Source organism: Anomaloglossus baeobatrachus, chromosome 2 (genome assembly GCF_048569485.1).
Source record: "Anomaloglossus baeobatrachus isolate aAnoBae1 chromosome 2, aAnoBae1.hap1, whole genome shotgun sequence".
NCBI classification, from domain to species: Eukaryota; Metazoa; Chordata; class Amphibia; order Anura; family Aromobatidae; genus Anomaloglossus; species Anomaloglossus baeobatrachus.
Window position 1 is genome coordinate 417316834 of NC_134354.1, and position 22455 is coordinate 417339288.

The window sequence follows — 22455 nt, forward strand, 5'->3', positions numbered from 1 at the left end:
CAATATGGGGATCCCGGGAGTGGTGATGCGGAGCAGCCAGGTGTTGTGTTGCCCCTCCGTGGGTAGGGGTTGGTGATCCCGGGGCCCGGTGATGGTGTGGAAGGGTGCAGGGCCTGGTGGGCGCAGGGACGCGGGGGCAGCGCTGTGCCTTGCGGCACTGTGGTACTCACTCAGCCTGAGACGTTGACACAGTTTTACGGTAAACCACACGGCTGGAAAGACGGTTCCCACGGACGGCTGCACTTGCTCTCCCAGCAGGTAACGGTGATGTCCCTCTGACCTGCACCTGATGTTTCTAAGTTGGTAGCGATGGGTTCCCACCGGTAACCCGCTCCCCGGCTTGGATATGGGCCGGAGGAGCCCTACTTTGCCCGCAGACGCTGGCCCTGAGGAGCTGGTGCCCTGGCGGTGGCGGTGTTCCTCACTAATGGTTGGACGGTTGTCTTCAATCGGGACTTGGTTGTTGGGGGATCGACGTCCCCTTCACTGACGGATTCGGCAAATTATGGCGACTCCTAGCCTTGCCGGGGTCCGAGAGGCCCCTGCCCTGGTACTGACTGTCCTTCGTATACTGCTCCAGACCGCCGGGCCACTACTCGACCGCGGTCCTTCCAGCAACCTCCGAGCAGTCCCCCTCCAGATGATCACCGCTGTTGCTGACCTTGCTGACCTGTCCTGCACTTAGCTGGACTAACTTCAGGTCTTTCTACGTGCACTTTTGTTCCTTTTCTTCCTTCCTCCACTACCACTTCGCTTTCACTTAGCTCCTCTACCACTTCCTTCTCCTTTCACTTCCCTCACTAAACTGCTTGTTTACTCCTTTCTGTCCCTAGCTGGACTGCCTGGTTCTTCCCGCCTCCAGAGCTGTGTACTCCTCGGTGGGCGGAGCCAACCGCCTGGCCCACCCCCTGGTGTGAACATCAGCCCCTGGAGGAAGGCAACAAGGATTTTGGTAGCTTTGGTGTTCCTAACTGGGATGTAGGGTGTGGTGGTGTGATGACCTGTGACCCCTGGCTTGCCCAGGGCGTCACATTCCCCCTTAGCAAAATGCAGACCGTCCGCGGGCTGCCCGTCCAACACCGGTTTTATTTTCTGTAAATGTAAAAAGATAACATATAAAGCATAACATCTTCCCACAACGGGAGGCACATTTCTTAAACGTTACTAAACGGTTTTACGGGTACGGTTTCCGCTCTCTCCCACCCAAGCAACCTGGCCCTGATGCTGCCCCTAAAGCCCAGGCAGCACCCCTTGACCCACAGTCCAGCACCAGTTACCCGAGCGGGATCTGTCCTTCCCCTCCAGAGGGTAGCCACCGGTTCCTTTGGTGGCTGGGCCCCAGCCTGCTCTGCTGAGGGCCCTCCCTCCAACCTGCCTCTCCGGAGGCGGCAATGCGGAAACGGTACGGTAAAACAACATATTTACAAGCCACTTAACGTTTGTGGTTGCCCTGCAAGTTCACGGGCTTGTCCATGGATAGTTCCCATGCTACTTTTTAAACGGTCCCCACGGGGACAACGGTGCCGGCTCCGGCCGGTTCAATCACAAAGAATCAGGTGAAGTACTCGGTAATCATCATTTTTCTTATCATTCTCAAAACTTTTCAAACTTTTTCAACAAACACAAAGGTGGTCCCAACAGGGACTGGACAACGGTGCTCCGCTGCCCTACTCCGGTTCTTCGGCTGCGGCAGACCCATCCTCTTCCGACATGGGCTCGGTGTCAGGCCCGGAATCACTATCGACGGCCTCTGCACCAGACGGGTGGCTACCAGCTACCGTAGCCTCTAGGCTGGCTACTCTCTTGGCCACAGTCACGGAGGGGTGTACGCCCGACGGGCCAGGCACAGTACGGTGCACGGGCAAGGAGGACGGAGGTGGCATGGGAGCCAGGGGCAGACCGGGTCCCTCAGCCGCAGCGGCCGGTCCCTCGGGGACACAGGGGCGTGGGTCACTCACCAGCTCCTCCATCATGGCCTCCATTCCATATACCCGTGCAACCGCAGCTATATCTTCCACCTCCGCGGTCCACTGCTCCATCAGCCTGCAGATCTGGCTCCAGTAGTGTCGGCAGATCGCTGCCGTTCGGGCCCTCAGCCATGCCGCTGTTCCGGGCACCGGCTCAGTAGCCTCCGCGTAGCTGGGCGGGACAGACATCTCTTTGTAAGGCTCGGCAAATCACAGGGTCCCAGCGGCTTGGCTCGTACAGCCGCGCGCTACATACATCCAGCCGCCATCGCGTCCCCCTTAGCTTCTTTCCGGCCACTCCTCTATTGGGGCGGAGTTTTGGCCTTCGCGCCTCTGCTACTCGAGAAGACGCTCGAGCGGAAACTTTTCGCGCCAAAGATGGAGACTTCTGGAAATTTTCAGCAGGATACCTCCGGCGGTTACAAGGCGCACCTCTACCCAACGGCAGAGCGGTAAGATCCTGTTCGTGATGCCAAGTTGTCGCGGGCGGGGAGGAGGGTGCCGGCACCGCGCTCACCCCTCTGCTCGGGTCCGGCTGCTGCTGCTCAGTGGTGGCTCGAGCGGTGGGCTGGATCCCGGGGGTTCTCGAGCGGCACTCCTCGCCCGTGAGTGAAAGGGGGTTTTTGTTGGGGAGATTGTCCGTGACGCCACCCACGGTTGTGGTGATTTGTAGCACCACTGCTGCTCAATATGGGGATCCCGGGAGTGGTGATGCGGAGCAGCCAGGTGTTGTGTTGCCCCTCCGTGGGTAGGGGTTGGTGATCCCGGGGCCCGGTGATGGTGTGGAAGGGTGCAGGGCCTGGTGGGCGCAGGGACGCGGGGGCAGCGCTGTGCCTTGCGGCACTGTGGTACTCACTCAGCCTGAGACGTTGACACAGTTTTACGGTAAACCACACGGCTGGAAAGACGGTTCCCATGGACGGCTGCACTTGCTCTCCCAGCAGGTAACGGTGATGTCCCTCTGACCTGCACCTGATGTTTCTAAGTTGGTAGCGATGGGTTCCCACCGGTAACCCGCTCCCCGGCTTGGATATGGGCCGGAGGAGCCCTACTTTGCCCGCAGACGCTGGCCCTGAGGAGCTGGTGCCCTGGCGGTGGCGGTGTTCCTCACTAATGGTTGGACGGTTGTCTTCAATCGGGACTTGGTTGTTGGGGGATCGACGTCCCCTTCACTGACGGATTCGGCAAATTATGGCGACTCCTAGCCTTGCCGGGGTCCGAGAGGCCCCTGCCCTGGTGTTGACTGTCCTTCGTATACTGCTCCAGACCGCCGGACCACTACTCGACCGCGGTCCTTCCAGCAACCTCCGAGCAGTCCCCCTCCAGACGATCACCGCTGTTGCTGACCTTGCTGACCTGTCCTGCACTTAGCTGGACTAACTTCAGGTCTTTCTACGTGCACTTTTGTTCCTTTTCTTCCTTGCTCCACTACCACTTCGCTTTCACTTAGCTCCTCTACCACTTCCTTCTCCTTTCACTTCCCTCACTAAACTGCTTGTTTACTCCTTTCTGTCCCTAGCTGGACTGCCTGGTTCTTCCCGCCTCCATAGCTGTGTACTCCTCGGTGGGCGGAGCCAACCGCCTGGCCCACCCCCTGGTGTGAACATCAGCCCCTGGAGGAAGGCAACAAGGATTTTGGTAGCTTTGGTGTTCCTAACTGGGATGTAGGGTGTGGTGGTGTGATGACCTGTGACCCCTGGCTTGCCCAGGGCGTCACACACACGCATGACACTCGGCTCTGCTGTACTGCCAGCACGAGCCGTGTCATGCAAGTGGATCGCAGTAGTCCCCGTGTGGCCCCAGCCTTAGGCCTAAGACACACGGCGAGAAAAACAGTGCGAGTGGAGTGCAATAAAAAAAATCGCATTCCACTCGGACCAATATTAGCCTATGTGTCAGCACACATGAGCTATTATTTTCTCAGCTCTAATCGGACCAAGAAAACAATCGCAGCATGCTGTGATTGTAATGCGATCATTATTTTTTTCGCACCCATTCTAGTCTATGGGGCGAGAGAAAAATTGCACTGCACTCGCAGTACACCGGTGTAATGCGAGTGCAGAGCAAGAATGGCAATAGCGTGCTACGGAGGAGGGAGGGAGATAAATCCTTCCCTCCCCTCCTCAGCACCGGCCTGCCCCCCTCAGCTGAGGTCCAATCGCATGATCGGACCTCAGTCGCAGGGACGCTCGCATGAAACTCGGCTCTGCTGTACTGCCACCATGGGCTGAGTGTCATGCGATGGGATCGCAGTAATCCCCGTGTGGCCCTAGCCTTAAGGCTGCTTTACATGCAGCGACATCGCTAGCGATGTCGCTAGTGAAAGCACCCGCCCCCGTCGTTTGTGTGTCACGGGCAAATTGCTGCCCGTGGCGCACAATATCGCTAGTACCCATCACACAAACTTACCTGCCTAACAACGTCGCTGTGGCCGGCGAACTGCCTCTTTTCTAAGAGATCAAAAAACTGTGGAGAGAAAAGCGCACATAGGGTCTTATCTGGCAAACAATGCAGGCTTAGAAGATAAAACAGGTGCTCACCTGTGGAAGTTGTGACAGGCACAACTCCTATGAAGGCAGAGATTTGGTCAAGCAGCAGCCCCGATGATACAATAGGGAATCATGAATGGATAGGAAGGTCGGGTTTAACACTGCGCTAAAACCATGGAGTCAGACGATGTGATGGATTCTTTGCTATATTTTCTTTATTTAGGACAAGTCAACGCGTTTCAAAGGCATGTCCGCCTTCTTCATCAGGACAAAGGAAAAAACAGCATGATACCAATTGCCACTTGGGGATACATATATATTGCTGAAAAAGAGGCTCCACGTATACACAAATGACGTCGGCCAGGGAGTGACTCAACGTCACGTGTAAAGAAAATAGAAGGAAGTGGAGAAAAAAATGGAAAAGTGAAAAAAAGAGAAACGGAAAAAGAGAAAAAGAGAATAAAAAGGGGTTAGAAGGGGTTAAAACAGAGAGGGTGTGAAACATATGTTTGTAAAAAAATTTTCTTTAATAAAACAAATATAAGAAAAATGTGCTTTATTTATATACTTGCGCCTAAAAACACATAAAAATGTAGTGTCAGGGCGCTGACAACATAATCTGCAAAAAGGTGCAGGAAAACTAAATCTGGAGATGATCCAACAGTGGGAAAAAAGGGGGTTTTGTGAGGTCCAAAACATGTAAAAGAAAAATGGAACACACGGGCATAGGGAAAAAATTCCACTGTGCTGTGAGAAGTGCTGAAAGGGGTGAAGTGAGTTCAAAGCGTGGGAAAAAGTTATCTGCGCATGCGTGCGCCTGAAGGAGCCGTCAGAGCGGGGTGAAAGGAGTTCATGTCGGCATAGAAAACGAGCCGGAACAAAATGCAGTGAGTAAAAAGGAATAGATCAAATATGAAAGGAATAGAAGAGGTAGTTTCTAGAAAGAGAATCAAATGAAAGGATCAAGTTTTATATTCATCAAACCAAGAGCAAAAACCAGTGTCTGATGGTATTACATTTGAATAAAAAGATACATACAGTAAACATGATAAAAATATAAAGAATTAAAAGCCATCAAGAGAAACACGCTGAAGCCAAATTAATTAATTAACACAACCAACAAATGAAAGAATATATATAAAAAGATATGTATAAAAACACCACATACAAACCCACCTTATAATAAAAGGCTGGGGAAGGGGGAAGGAATTTTTGGGGTATCTTAATAAAATGGAGAGAAATATAAAAATATAAAAATGTCATTATTACATTAGGATAAAACCGGGTGAATAAATACTTCATATTGTGCAGACCACATTGGATAATATGGAAAAAATTATATATAATATATATCTAAAAATTATTTGTTGGGGATTTATTCCATATAAAAACACTGAAAAAATCAAATAATTTAGGATGGTAAGTAGGGATCAATAAAAAAGGTCAGTCAATTCATTGAGCCCATGCGGTTTTAGAGTGTTGAGCTTATGGATCCAAAAAGTCTCTTTCTTGCTTAATAATTCTAATCTGTTTGGTATGTCTAAAGGAATATGTTCAATAGGGGTAATCATACAGGACATCATCTTATTGTGAAACATGGCACAATGTCTAGATAAACTGTGCAACATATACCCAATCTTGACGTTATGCCGATGAGAATTTAACCTATTGTGCAATGCCTGGCAAGTCCTCCCCACATACTGCTTGCCGCAGATACAATCCAATAAGTAAACGACATGGTCTGTCTGGCAAGTCATATATTCCTTAATAGGAAAAATCTCAGCACCCACATGCGAACAAAAAGATGTCTTATTATGGCCAATGATCTTGCAGCAGAGACAGTTTTTTGCATTGCATCTAAACGACCCTGTTATAGGGGTTGTAGTATTAAAACCCCTAGTATCTTTGAGTCTACTGGGGGCTAAAATATTCTTAATGGTGGGAGCTCTCCTGAAAGTAAAATCCGGTTGAGAGGGTAAAATACCCATTAAAATGGGGTCATTTAAAAGTATATCCCAGTGTTTTAAAAAAAAATTTTTAATCCTAAAGTTGTCACTGCTGTAAGTCGTAATAAAATTGAGGGCGAAATTATTGGCAATCGAGCTCTCGCCGTCTGCTTTATTTCTAGGTTGGCAAATTCTTTTAGAAACAAGCAGATCCTTTTGTTCTAAAAATCTTGTGGTAGCGAAGGCTTTTTTAATTAAATTACGGGGATATTCTTTCTCTAAGAAACGCTCTTTTAAAATGGCAACCTGATCAGAGAAATCCTCATCTGTTGTGCAATTTCTCCTTATCCTTTTGTATTGATTTACCGGTATGTTGAGCAACCATTTATCATAGTGTTCGCTATTAAAATTTATGTAGCTATTGGTGTCCACCTGTTTAAAATAAGTCTTAGTGAAAATACGGCTGTTTTGGTGATAAAGTGTCAGATCTAGAAAATGAATTGTCTTATCCTGAACAATTGATGTAAAATTCAAACCCCAAGTATTTTCATTTAACAAAGCAAGAAAGGAATCAATATTATTTTGTTCATTATCCCATATGAAAAACAGATCGTCTATAAATCTTTTGTAAACAACAATACTGTTTACATGACTACCATCAAGTATATGGAGGTTTTCGAATAGTCCCATAAATAAATTTGCATATGAACAAGCTGCTTTTGATCCCATCGCTGTACCCAGACATTGATGGTAAAGTTTATCTAGGAAAGTGAAGAAATTGTTATGTAAAATGAAGCTCATAGCCTCCAGAAGGAATTTCTTTTGGATTGCAGGAAACCTGCTATCTTTAGTGAGAAAATACCATAGACTGAAAAGACCCAAATCATGGGCAATATTTGAATATAACGCGGAAACATCAACAGTTACAAAGAGATACGATTGTTTCCAAGGAATATCCTTGATTATGTTTATGAGATGGGAGGAATCTCTCAGGTAACTCCCTAGATCCATCACATACGGTTGCAGCAATTGGTCCACATATGCCGCTAAATTTGCTGTGAGTGAATTGATGCCTGAGATGATAGGGCGTCCTGGAGGGTTTAGCGGATTTTTATGCAATTTAGGCAGATGATAAAAAAATGCTACATTAAAATTATCAATCTGTAAAAATTTCTTTTCAGAAAGATTCAAAATATTATTATCAACGGCTTTTTGTATTAAACCTTTATAGGCAATGACAGCAGAATCATATTTCCCCCATTCTACTGTCTGATAGTATAAGGGATCGGAAAGTATCCTTAAAGCCTCATTAATATAGTCGCCCCTGTTCTGGACAACAATGCCACCCCCTTTATCGGCCGATCTGATGACGATTTCTCGATTAATTTTGAGGTTTTTGAGTGCCAATCTCTCTCTATAGGAGAGATTATGCTGCAGATTTCTTTTAGTATTCATGAATACCTTGAGGTCTGTCAAAACTAAGTCGCTAAAAGTCTTGATATGATGACCTTTGCTCCCTGTGGGGTAGAATTTGGATTTAGGTTTAACCATAGTGTGGACAAAAGGGAGATCTGTTGGAAGAGTCAGGGCATTTGTATCACTGATGGGGGGAGTATTACTGTTTAATAAAAAATGCCTCTTTAAAGTCAATTTTCTTATGTAATTTTGAACATCTAAAAACACATCAGCAAAAAGTACTCTCGAACTACCATCTCATAACTGGGAAAACAGTTGAGAACTGTCCCAAGATAACACTCCTCTCCGTCTTACCTCACGCTATCACATATCATAAGCGAGATATTCTGCGGTTCTGCCTTGCGGCGGCACGCTCCACCATTCCTAGATACTGGAAAACTTCCACAATCCCTCCTATTTCCGAGTGGTACATGGAGATGGCAAATATTTGTAGGATGGAGGAGCTTGCTGCCAAGGGCGCGGACACCAGAGATAAATTTTACAGGACCTGGAACGATTGGATAATGTTTAGGGATTCACCTGACTTCCATAAACTGTTTTGAAGATGTAGACCTCAGAGGAACCCCCTTCCCCCCTTCCTCCCCCTCTCCATCTCCTCTCTTTCTCCCCATCTCTTCCCCACTTTCCTCTTCTCTCCTTCTGCTTTCTCCTCCATATCCTTTTCCTTTCTTATTCTTTCAAACTCTTTATGCCTATGGTATTTTCTCCTGATCTTATATTGGAATAATGAGAGATATGTATATATTATTTTATAAATATTTTTGTTGCTTCATTCATAACTTTAATGGCTCCGGTCAGCAAGTTTTTTCCATTGAGCGAGGGAATACTAAAGTATTAACTTACTAGGCTTGCTTGATCCCCGCTTCTAAATTTGAAACTTGACATTTCTACTCCTGAGCTTGCTTTTCTTAATACTAGCAGTCTGAACATCGGCATAATCTTTAAATTTTTGAAGTTTTGAATAAGAATACGTTCTTTGCCTATATTCTCTGAATTTCAATTTTGGTACTGCAAATCCACGAACTTGTTGTGTTCATCATTACATACGCTTCAAAGGTTTTGAAAATGCCTAAGAATCGATATGCTGCTTGTACGGGACACCGGCAGGCTGCTCTCTGCAGATTGCTTTCTTTGCATAACTTGTTATATGACTCTATGTTGGGTTTTTTTTGTAATCCTGATAACTTCCAATAAAAATAGATTGAACATAAAAACACATCAAAGTCCTTAGATTGATATGAAGGACAATAGGAGAGGCCTTTTTGAAGCACTGAAATTTCCCATTTATTCAACTCATAACTGGAAAGGTTAAATATGTTCTTGGTATTATTAGCTGGTTTCAAATCTAAATTAGTCTGATTTCTTTTTTGCTGGAGCTGGCGACCTGCTCGGACTCCTCTAAAGTGTTTTTTCTTTTTTTCGTGGATCCCCTCGGGATGAGGAAATCCGTTATCAGATTCTCTTTGTTGGCACGAACTGGGGGCAAAAAAGGAACCAGTGGGGTGGCTTTAAGAGTATTATCAATTGTTATGACCTTATGGGTCATAAGATTATCATTAGAAGATGTACCAGCAGGCTGTGAAACAGATACCACCTGCGTCCCTGACGATGGAGGGGAATCCTCATGAGTAGATAGATTGAGCAAATCAATGAAATCAAAGTCCTGTGTATACTCAGTATTGAATGCTGAAATTTTTGACCTTTGGGACTCAGAGAGGTCCCTCTCCTTTCTGATTTTCTCAATCTGGAGCCTAATATTCTGTACCTGACTAGTGTCATGTCAAAACTTCAATATGGATGGTAAAGTGGTTAGCTGGGTCCCAGATTAAATACACAGCAAAAAGTGAGAAGCAGGTAATTGTTCAGCCTCAGTATCAGGAGGGCTGCACCCCCAACTTGCATTAAAGCAAGATAACAGACAAAAAAAACAAAAAACTGAGCTGTGACAATTGTTCAATAAACATGCAACATTACATGCATGTGAATTGCAGCCTCAAGACTAGAAAAAAAAACAAGGACAAAATTGTAGAAAAAATACCCTGACTATAAATAAATAAATTGCAAGTGCTTAATAAACAGGGTACTTAGTATATACATTTTTGCAAAAAGGTAAGAAGCTGTCTCACCTCGTCACGGTGTACCCATCTGAGACAGTCCATAACCTACTAAAGTTAAAAACATATTCTGTACCTGACTAGTGTCATGTCAAAACTTCAATATGGATGGTAAAGTGGTTAGCTGGGTCCCAGATTAAATACACAGCAAAAAGTGAGAAGCAGGTAATTGTTCAGCCTCAGTATCAGGAGGGCTGCACCCCCAACTTGCATTAAAGCAAGATAACAGACAAAAAAACACCAAAAAACTGAGCTGTGACAATTGTTCAATAAACATGCAACATTACAAGCATGTGAATTGCAGCCTCAAGACTAGAAAAAAAAACAAGGAGAAAATTGTAGAAAAAAAGGAGTTTATCCCATTCAGTAGTGAATGATAAGTCCTGGGGGAAAGGTGAGGTATGTTGGATCCTTAAGCCTAAGATACCTCACCTTTCCCCCAGGACTTATCATTCACTACTGAATGGGATAAACTCCTAATGGACTGCATGCAAGGTATGCTCCTTTGTTTATATAAAAAAAGGGATAGCATAGCCACGGCATGCATTGATAAAATTTCTGCCTTATATAAAGATTTAATCCGTTACAATTCACATCCAGAATATAAGTACCTTAATTCTGGCATAAATACTCGCCTAGCCCAGTTGGAGCATGATACTATCATTCGCAAATCCAAAAAGATCCAGAGGGACAGGCAAGACCACATCTCTAAGGCTCACACCAGCACTACAATGAATTCCAGCCCAATTAGAATACCCAAATCTAGGAGGCACAGTTCTACTAATAGTAGAAACTTTGTCAATAGTAAATTCCATAAACCGTTGAGATCAGATCCTTCCAAGGACCGTGATCTGGCGAAAACTGCAGTAAATCCATCAGTTTCCACAATTTCATCCCTCCCCAAAATAACTTATAAGAAAATTCCTGATACTATAGATCATTTAGCGAGTGAGGTTTTTTCACGAGTGGGCACTGCACAAAATTCCAATACACCTGCCAAACCTCTGGTCACTAAAGACACCAATGCTCCCCTTTTGGAACCCAACCCCAGGGATCAAAATGAGATACGGGAACATTTAGCAAATATTAGGCTCCAGATTGAGAAAATCAGAAAGGAGAGGGACCTCTCTGAGTCCCAAAGGTCAAAAATTTCAGCATTCAATACTGAGTATACACAGGACTTTGATTTCATTGATTTGCTCAATCTATCTACTCATGAGGATTCCCCTCCATCGTCAGGGACGCAGGTGATATCTGTTTCACAGCCTGCTGGTACATCTTCTAATGATAATCTTATGACCCATAAGGTCATAACAATTGATAATACTCTTAAAGCCACCCCACTGGTTCCTTTTTTGCCCCCAGTTCGTGCCAACAAAGAAAATCTGATAACGGATTTCCTCATCCCGAGGGGATCCACGAAAAAAAGAAAAAACACTTTAGAGGAGTCCGAGCAGGTCGCCAGCTCCAGCAAAAAAGAAATCAGACTAATTTAGATTTGAAACCAGCTAATAATACCAAGAACATATTTAACCTTTCCAGTTATGAGTTGAATAAATGGGAAATTTCAGTGCTTCAAAAAGGCCTCTCCTATTGTCCTTCATATCAATCTAAGGACTTTGATGTGTTTTTAGATGTTCAAAATTACATAAGAAAATTGACTTTAAAGAGGCATTTTTTATTAAACAGTAATACTCCCCCCATCAGTGATACAAATGCCCTGACTCTTCCAACAGATCTCCCTTTTGTCCACACTATGGTTAAACCTAAATCCAAATTCTACCCCACAGGGAGCAAAGGTCATCATATCAAGACTTTTAGCGACTTAGTTTTGACAGACCTCAAGGTATTCATGAATACTAAAAGAAATCTGCAGCATAATCTCTCCTATAGAGAGAGATTGGCACTCAAAAACCTCAAAATTAATCGAGAAATCGTCATCAGATCGGCCGATAAAGGGGGTGGCATTGTTGTCCAGAACAGGGGCGACTATATTAATGAGGCTTTAAGGATACTTTCCGATCCCTTATACTATCAGACAGTAGAATGGGGGAAATATGATTCTGCTGTCATTGCCTATAAAGGTTTAATACAAAAAGCCGTTGATAATAATATTTTGAATCTTTCTGAAAAGAAATTTTTACAGATTGATAATTTTAATGTAGCATTTTTTTATCATCTGCCTAAATTGCATAAAAATCCGCTAAACCCTCCAGGACGCCCTATCATCTCAGGCATCAATTCACTCACAGCAAATTTAGCGGCATATGTGGACCAATTGCTGCAACCGTATGTGATGGATCTAGGGAGTTACCTGAGAGATTCCTCCCATCTCATAAACATAATCAAGGATATTCCTTGGAAACAATCGTATCTCTTTGTAACTGTTGATGTTTCCGCGTTATATTCAAATATTGCCCATGATTTGGGTCTTTTCAGTCTATGGTATTTTCTCACTAAAGATAGCAGGTTTCCTGCAATCCAAAAGAAATTCCTTCTGGAGGCTATGAGCTTCATTTTACATAACAATTTCTTCACTTTCCTAGATAAACTTTACCATCAATGTCTGGGTACAGCGATGGGATCAAAAGCAGCTTGTTCATATGCAAATTTATTTATGGGACTATTCGAAAACCTCCATATACTTGATGGTAGTCATGTAAACAGTATTGTTGTTTACAAAAGATTTATAGACGATCTGTTTTTCATATGGGATAATGAACAAAATAATATTGATTCCTTTCTTGCTTTGTTAAATGAAAATACTTGGGGTTTGAATTTTACATCAATTGTTCAGGATAAGACAATTCATTTTCTAGATCTGACACTTTATCACCAAAACAGCCGTATTTTCACTAAGACTTATTTTAAACAGGTGGACACCAATAGCTACATAAATTTTAATAGCGAACACTATGATAAATGGTTGCTCAACATACCGGTAAATCAATACAAAAGGATAAGGAGAAATTGCACAACAGATGAGGATTTCTCTGATCAGGTTGCCATTTTAAAAGAGCGTTTCTTAGAGAAAGAATATCCCCGTAATTTAATTAAAAAAGCCTTCGCTACCACAAGATTTTTAGAACAAAAGGATCTGCTTGTTTCTAAAAGAATTTGCCAACCTAGAAATAAAGCAGACGGCGAGAGCTCGATTGCCAATAATTTCGCCCTCAATTTTATTACGACTTACAGCAGTGACAACTTTAGGATTAAAAAATTTTTTTTAAAACACTGGGATATACTTTTAAATGACCCCATTTTAATGGGTATTTTACCCTCTCAACCGGATTTTACTTTCAGGAGAGCTCCCACCATTAAGAATATTTTAGCCCCCAGTAGACTCAAAGATACTAGGGGTTTTAATACTACAACCCCTATAACAGGGTCGTTTAGATGCAATGCAAAAAACTGTCTCTGCTGCAAGATCATTGGCCATAATAAGACATCTTTTTGTTCGCATGTGGGTGCTGAGATTTTTCCTATTAAGGAATATATGACTTGCCAGACAGACCATGTCGTTTACTTATTGGATTGTATCTGCGGCAAGCAGTATGTGGGGAGGACTTGCCAGGCATTGCACAATAGGTTAAATTCTCATCGGCATAACGTCAAGATTGGGTATATGTTGCACAGTTTATCTAGACATTGTGCCATGTTTCACAATAAGATGATGTCCTGTATGATTACCCCTATTGAACATATTCCTTTAGACATACCAAACAGATTAGAATTATTAAGCAAGAAAGAGACTTTTTGGATCCATAAGCTCAACACTCTAAAACCGCATGGGCTCAATGAATTGACTGACCTTTTTTATTGATCCCTACTTACCATCCTAAATTATTTGATTTTTTCAGTGTTTTTATATGGAATAAATCCCCAACAAATAATTTTTAGATATATATTATATATAATTTTTTCCATATTATCCAATGTGGTCTGCACAATATGAAGTATTTATTCACCCGGTTTTATCCTAATGTAATAATGACATTTTTATATTTTTATATTTCTCTCCATTTTATTAAGATACCCCAAAAATTCCTTCCCCCTTCCCCAGCCTTTTATTATAAGGTGGGTTTGTATGTGGTGTTTTTATACATATCTTTTTATATATATTCTTTCATTTGTTGGTTGTGTTAATTAATTAATTTGGCTTCAGCGTGTTTCTCTTGATGGCTTTTAATTCTTTATATTTTTATCATGTTTACTGTATGTATCTTTTTATTCAAATGTAATACCATCAGACACTGGTTTTTGCTCTTGGTTTGATGAATATAAAACTTGATCCTTTCATTTGATTCTCTTTCTAGAAACTACCTCTTCTATTCCTTTCATATTTGATCTATTCCTTTTTACTCACTGCATTTTGTTCCGGCTCGTTTTCTATGCCGACATGAACTCCTTTCACCCCGCTCTGACGGCTCCTTCAGGCGCACGCATGCGCAGATAACTTTTTCCCACGCTTTGAACTCACTTCACCCCTTTCAGCACTTCTCACAGCACAGTGGAATTTTTTCCCTATGCCCGTGTGTTCCATTTTTCTTTTACATGTTTTGGACCTCACAAAACCCCCTTTTTTCCCACTGTTGGATCATCTCCAGATTTAGTTTTCCTGCACCTTTTTGCAGATTATGTTGTCAGCGCCCTGACACTACATTTTTATGTGTTTTTAGGCGCAAGTATATAAATAAAGCACATTTTTCTTATATTTGTTTTATTAAAGAAAATTTTTTTACAAACATATGTTTCACACCCTCTCTGTTTTAACCCCTTCTAACCCCTTTTTATTCTCTTTTTCTCTTTTTCCGTTTCTCTTTTTTTCACTTTTCCATTTTTTTCTCCACTTCCTTCTATTTTCTTTACACGTGACGTTGAGTCACTCCCTGGCTGACGTCATTTGTGTATACGTGGAGCCTCTTTTTCAGCAATATATATGTATCCCCAAGTGGCAATTGGTATCATGCTGTTTTTTCCTTTGTCCTGATGAAGAAGGCGGACATGCCTTTGAAACGCGTTGACTTGTCCTAAATAAAGAAAATATAGCAAAGAATCCATCACATCGTCTGGCTCCATGGTTTTAGCGCAGTGTTAAACCCGACCTTCCTATCCATTCATGATTCTCTTTTCTAAGAGGGCGGTTTGTGTGGCGTCACAGCAACGTCACATTGCAGGCTTCCAATAGAAGCGGAGGGGCGGAGAGCAGCCGAATGAAAGTCACGCCCACCTCGTTGCCGGAGGACGCAGGTACAGTGTTGTTCGTCTTTCCTGGGGTGTCACACGTAGCGATGTATGCTGCCTCAGGAACGACGAACAACCTGCGTCCTTCAACAGCAACGATATTGGGGATTTGAACGACGTGTCAACGATCAACGATTAGGTGAGTAGTTTTGATCGTTAGCGGTCGCTCGTATGTTTCACATGCAACGATGTTGCTAACGAGGCCGGATATGCGTTACAAATTCCGTGACCCCAACGACATCTCGTTGGCAAAGTCGTTGCGTGTATAGCCCCCTTTAAAGAAACAGAGAATCCAACATTTATTCTAAAAACCAAGTGTACGTGCTCTCGATTAGTTTCCTCGTGTTCTGGGCACAGCGTGTTTTCTCTTTCGGAGACACTAGAGACATCCATCAGCAGGGTGGTTTACACATTCCAAGCTCTAAGCATTGTGTGAGATAAATGCTGGATCTTTTTCTAAGGCCGGCGTCACACTTGCGATTGCAAAATCGTTCCGATTCTCATGCCTGAGAGTAGGATGAGCTCTATCCGAGTGTTGATCCGTGTGCAATGCAATTGCAATGCGAGTCTGTGATTTTTCTCATGATAGTAGTCCGTGAGCAATCCGTATGTGATCTGTTTTTTTCTCAGCAGCTATTAGTCATTACAGTCAAGTACAGAAACATTTACAGTGTTCTCTGCTACATGATAGAATTGTATTTAGAAAAACGGATGTCACTAGGATGGTCCGTGTGCTGTCCGTGTGACATTTGTTTTTTTTTCTCGCACCCATAGACTTGCATTGGAGAGACTCGCACGAGAAAGGCTGGACTCACACGAACGTATGGAAAAACGGTCCCATTCTTGTTTGCGAGAGTAGGACGAATTTTTTTTCACTTTTCATCAGTGTGCTGTCAGTGTGCTATCAGTGTGCTGTCAGTGTGCAATCCGTTTTTTTCCTCAGCAGCTGTTAGTCATTTACAGTCATGTACAGGAGCATTTACAGTGTTCTGTGCTACATGATAGAATTGTATTTAGAAAAACGGATGTCACTAGGATGGTCCATGTGCTGTCCGTGTGACATTACAAGCATGTGAATGGCAGCCTCAAGACTAGAAATTTTCTAGTCTTCAGGCTGCCATTCACATGCTTGTAATGTTGTATGTTTACCGAACATTTGTTACAGCTCAGTTTTTTTCGGTATTTTTTTGTCTGTTTTCTTGCTTTAGTGCAAGATGGGGGTGCAGCCCTCCTTATACTGAGACTGCTTTGCTGTGTATTTAATCTGGGACCTAGCTGACCACTTGTTACCATTCACATTGGAGTTTTGATATGACACAAGTCAGGTATAGAAAATGTTTTTAACTTTAGTTGGTTAGAGACTGTCCCAGATGGGTACACCGTGACGAGGTGGGACAGCTTCTTACCTTTTTGCAAAAAAGTATATACTAAGTACCCTGTTATTAAGCACTTGCAATTTATTTATTTATAGTCAGGGTATTTTTCATACAATTTTTCTCTTTGTTTTTTTTCTAGACTGGTCACATGGCTATGACGTCATGCTAGGTCCTGTCAGTGCATCTCGCTGGTACGCGGTGCTGGGCCAAACATCTCAGTACTCGGCATACTCAGCGAGAGCCGTGTACCGGTGAGATGCTCAGGCACATGGTCGGCTCCCCATCCCTGTATGTCGGCGCTCTTTACAGAGTCAGCCCACATGCAGAGATTGGCTGCCACAGCCAGTGAATCGCGGCGCTGGGAATCAGGTGATTGGAGATCACCATTGCTATAGTAACCCGCCCGTCAGGTTACTATGGCAACGGTGGCAGCGATGACATCACCACTTAGCAACCCGCAGAATCTGCTCATATGTCGCCCACCTGCAGCGGTCGCCCCAGGGACACCACTCCACCTTCAGGGACGCCACAGGTTCTCCACTTGTTGGTATTTCTGGCCACAGGTGTGTCAGGTTTATTTACATGGGAGTCGTGACGCCACTCACGGTTTGCGGTCAGGGTTATGGGTGACCGCCACTGCAGGGTTTACGAGCATCTGGGGCTGATGGAGTCTGCAGTCTGGTGGTGTGGCCTCCCGTGAGTGAGGCTGGCCCCAGGGGCTCAGGTGTGTAGAACAACAGGTTCCAGAATAACTCAGTCCGTAAAGTCTTTTAACTTGTTTTACTCACTTTCAGTTATTCTGTGAGGTACCCAGGCAATGCTGAGATTAAACCAGGAGAAACCAGGCATCCTTTAGGCCGGTCTAAGGGTAACCGTTAACTCGCCTTCCTAGCACTTCTTATTCCGGATAACTTGACTTGAAGTACCGTGGGATTCATCCAGGGAAGTCGCTACTGCCTTTTCTTCCCTTTTGGCCCATTTGCCGGCAGCGTGGACCAAGGAAGATGGCTCCAGGCTCGATCCTTCCTATGGGCCCCCTCGTTGCTGCTGAGGCTCGAACTCTAGTTGGTTGATGTGGGACTTGTGATTCCCCCCACCGGCAGGTTTAGCATATCAGTAAATGGACGTCTACTCTAGGGACCTGTTCCCCGTGCATGCCTAGTCACCAGGAGTCTCCATACTCGACCAGCTGACTTCCTCAGCGTCTTTCTGACCGACTTGCTGGTAACCGTTCTCCCCCGCTAACGGCTACTACAAGTGCAGGGTCTGACTAGCATGTCAGCACACGTCTCCGTTTCTCTCTCTTTCTGCGCCTTCTGCTTTAGACTAGCTAGCTCCTCCTACTTTCCTTACAGCCACTGCCACCTTAGCTTCCAGCACCTTCCCTACAACCCTAGATGAGATGTGGAGGAAAGCCCCCTCTTGGGTCTGCCCAAGGGTCCTCTCTAAGGTGTGGGAGACCTGGTTGCTATGTGTCTGTGCGGACACACCCTATTCCAGTTTTCAGGATTACCTGGAGGTACTGCCCCAGCATGGGTGCAGTACTTAGTGGCGCCTGACCAGGTCAGGGGTGCCACACTCACTCATTGAGTGATTACACAGCACGGGAGAGCAGAAGCATTCTTCCTCCCCTGTGCTGTCTGATATAGCAGAGCTGCATGGGTTGAAGAAGAAAGAAGACAGAAAAACAGGCTTGTGGAGGGGTGAGAGGGAGTAATAAACATGGAGTCTGTGAATTTATTTATAATAAAGTGTCTGTTTATTTATTTATAATAAAGTATTTTTTCTCTGTGTGGTGTCTTTTTTTTAACCCTTTATTGGAGATTCTTAATGGCCGGATAAAACGTGCCTGACATTAAAAATCTGTGGCTTAATACTAGCTGGTAAAACAAAGCTGGTATTAACCCCTTATTACCCAGCTTGCCACCCGGCATCAGGGCCGCTGGAAGAGTTGGATACAGCGCCAGAAGATGGCACTTCTATGAACATGCTATTTTTTGGGGCAGCTGCGGACTGCAATTTGCAGCGGGGGGGGGCCAGAAAGCTTGGGCCAACCTGCGCTGAAGATTCCAATCCCCAGCTGCCTAGTTGTACCTGGCTGGACATAAAAATTGGGTGAAGCCCATGTAGTTTTTTTTTTAATTATTTCTTGAAATTCATGAAATAATTAAAAAAAGGGCTTCCCTATATTTTTGGTTCCCAGTTAGGTACAAATAGGCAGCTGGTGGCAGCCCGTACCTGCCTGCTGTACCTGGCTAGCATACAAAAATATGGCAAAGCCCATGTAATTGTTTTTTAGTTTTTTGGCAAAAAACTTAAAAAAAGCTTCCCTGGATTTTCCATTGCCAGTGAAGGTAACACCAAGCACCAAGTTACCCTTAGCTGGCAATACAAAAATGCATTTTTATTTTTTTTAAATAAATAAATAAATCATTAAAAAAAATGACTTAGCACTCCGCTGTGTTTTTGAATCTCAGTGAAGACACCCAGGGCTCCCAGGGCTGACACCCCCAGCTGCCTGATTTACCTTGGTTGGCAATCAAAATATAGGGAAGCCCATTCATTTTTTTTATTTAAAAAAATAATTAAAAACATGTGTGGGTTCCCGCCGTATTTTGATCGCCAGTCATGTAAAGCCAGGCAGCTGTGGGCTGGGATTCTTGGCAGCCCGCTGCCGTCCCTGGAAATGGCGCATTGTTTTTTATCGCCATTTCCAGGTGCTTTACCCGGCTCGTGCAGCGGCCCTGATGGTGGTGGCTTGCAGGGTAATAAAGGGGTTAATACCAGCTTTGTATTCTCAGATGGTACTAAGCCCGAAATTCATGGTGTCACGCCAAAATAGACATGGCCACCATGAATTTCTAGGAAACAGTGAAAAAAAACACAACGAAATTTTTTTTATTAGAAATAAAACAAAAAATATTTAGAAACTCCATCTTTATTATAAAAAAAATCCTTAGTCCTACGTAATCCACAGGGACAGACATATCAGCTTCATCACTGTGCACAGACACAGTCTATACACAGTGAGAAGCAAAGCGCAATGTCAGCTATGCTACATCACTGTGCACAGACAGTCTATACACAAAGTGCAATGTCAACTCTGCATCATCACTGTGTACAAACAGTCTATACACAGTGAGAAGCAAAGCGCAATGTCAACTGTGCTACATCACTGTGTACAAACAGTGTCTAAACATAGTGAGAAGCACAGAAAGCCATGTCAGGTCTGCTACACCACTGTGGACACGTGACTGGTCACATGGGTATGATTGGGTCACATGGGTATGACGTCAAGGTCACGGCAGGTCCTTCTAGCCAGAGGTGCTTACCGGGGGGAACATCAATGATCGGACGGACGCGGAAGCAGAAGCGCTGGGAGATAGAGTCTACAGGACGCGTAGCGGGACCTGTAAGTATGATAATAATGTTTTTTCCATAACGTGCTTATATTTTTAACAGCCCCTGGACCCGAACTGTAACACGAACGTCCCAGAAAGCTTGTGCTCGGGATCATGTGCACGAACACCATGTGTTCGGTACGGACCCCAAACTTTACAGTTCAGGTTCGCCCACCCCTAATCTTTACCTTAACAAATGTGACACAAGATTTTGTGGCACTTACTAATAAAATACAGTTTATCACAAAAATCAGTACACCTCTCACATTTTTGTAAATTTTTTAATATATTTTTTCATGGGACAACACTGAAGATGTGACACTTTGACACAATATAAAGTAGTCAGTGTACAGCTTGTATAACGGTGTAAATTTGGTGTGTCCTCTAAATAACTGAACACACAGCCATTAATGTGCAAACCACTGGAAACAAAAGAGATTATGACACGCCCACCAGGGCCGTGGGGCACTCGTAACCGGGCCGGTTCTGTTGGGAGGTCACAGCGGCAGGGCCCGACTCTGTGACCCTGGTGGTGTCGTTTAAATGAGGGATATTTACAGGGGATTAGTCGTGACGCGACCTGTGGTATTCGGCAACGTATGGCCGACGCTGCTGGATGGGACCACTGGGGCAGATGGTGATACAGCAATGATGGTACAGCTCCCCACAGGTGGAGCAGGGCCGCATTTGTAGTTCAGGCTACCCTAGGCATTTTCAGTGGTGGTGCCCCCTTCTGATCAGTCAGACTAAAGGTGGCTTTACACGCTATGATATCGCTAAAGCGATCTCGTTGAAGTCATGGAATTTGTGACGCACATCAGGCCGCTTTAGCGATGTCTTTGCGTGTGACACCTTTGCGCGATTTTGAATCGTCGCAAAAACGTTCAAAATCGCTCATCGGTGACATTCCCTCCTCTTCCCAATTATTGTTGCTGCTGCAGTAACAATGTTGTTCGTCGTTCCTGTGTGACGCCGCTGGAACGACAAACATCTCCTTACCTGCGTCCACCAGAAAAGGAAGAAGGAAGGAGGTGGGTGGCATGTTTTGGCCGCTCATCTCCTCCCCTCCTTTTCTATTGGGCGGCGGTTCAGTGACGCTGCTGTGACGTCGCTGTGACGCTAAACGAACCGCCCCCTTAGAAAGGAGGCGGTTCGCCGGTCACAGCGACGTCGCTGCACAGGTATGTGCATGTGACGCTGCCGTAGTGATAATGTTCGCTACGGCAGCGATCACCACATATCGTGCCACCGACGGGGGCGGGTGCAATCGCACGCGATATCGCTAGCCGATGCTAGCGATGTCGCAGCGTATAAAGTGGCCTTAAGGTTATGTGCACGCAGCAGATAGATCCACTCTGTAACCCGCCCAAAAAAGTCAATAAATTCTAAAAGGAATGAACTCATATACTGCCATGTAAAAGCAACTTGCTGTTCATGTGTTCAGTCTTTTGAGGGGTTTTTTAACCTGTCATGTTTCCTCAGACATGAAGCGGCTAAACGTGACCGGTCCATTATATGGGCGGCTGCTGCTTGGATGCCGCATACTTGTTTATTAAAAAATTAAATAAAAAACAATAGCTAAGGATGTTGGAAAAAAAACAACCAAGAAGCAACATCAAAAAATAAATTTGCTTCAGGATAAAATGACAACTGTGCAGCAAACCTTTTAATAGCCAGACATTGGAAAGAGAGTCAACCTCCGAGTATAACTGAATGGTTCAATGAATTGAACCTTATAAACATACAAGAAAAAACCCGATTACATTATCCCAAGAAAAACGCAAAACTGTGGGAATACAGGGACAAATGGGCCAGATACCAAGTGCTAGCCAAAATCTCAAGATAACCCTATACACATTAAGAAATTACCTTTGCTCCAAAACCGATTAGATAAATAAATAAGACAAGCATATTGTTAATGCTCACCTAAAAAAATAAAACCCTTTTACACCTTTGATGTGCTAACTCTTAGTATATAATATATTTTTTGTTTTTTTTTCATTCAACAATGGGTGGGAATCCTTTATCCCCTCTCATATCTCCCCTCTACCCTATCTTTCATCATACCTTTACTCTTTCTAATTCCACCTCTCCGCCCCCCTCTCCGTCTTCTCTTTTCTTCTTCTTCCTTTCCTTGTACTTGTTAAAAATATATGTTTTATTCATGATTACTGTTATTATTCCATTTTTGTAATACTGAGAAACATTCTAAATAAAGAATTTACAAAAGAAAAAAAATGACGACTGTGACCTGAAGCGTCTTCTGTCTGAATAATTCAGGGGGTTCACAGACAACTACAAAACATTGTGTGATGGAGCATTACATTGACACTGTTTGTCTTAAAAGGTATCTGTCACAAGGTTTTTGCCACCTAATCTGAGAGCAGCATAATGTAGGGGCAGAGATCCTGATTCCAGCGTTGTGTCACTTACTGAGCTGCT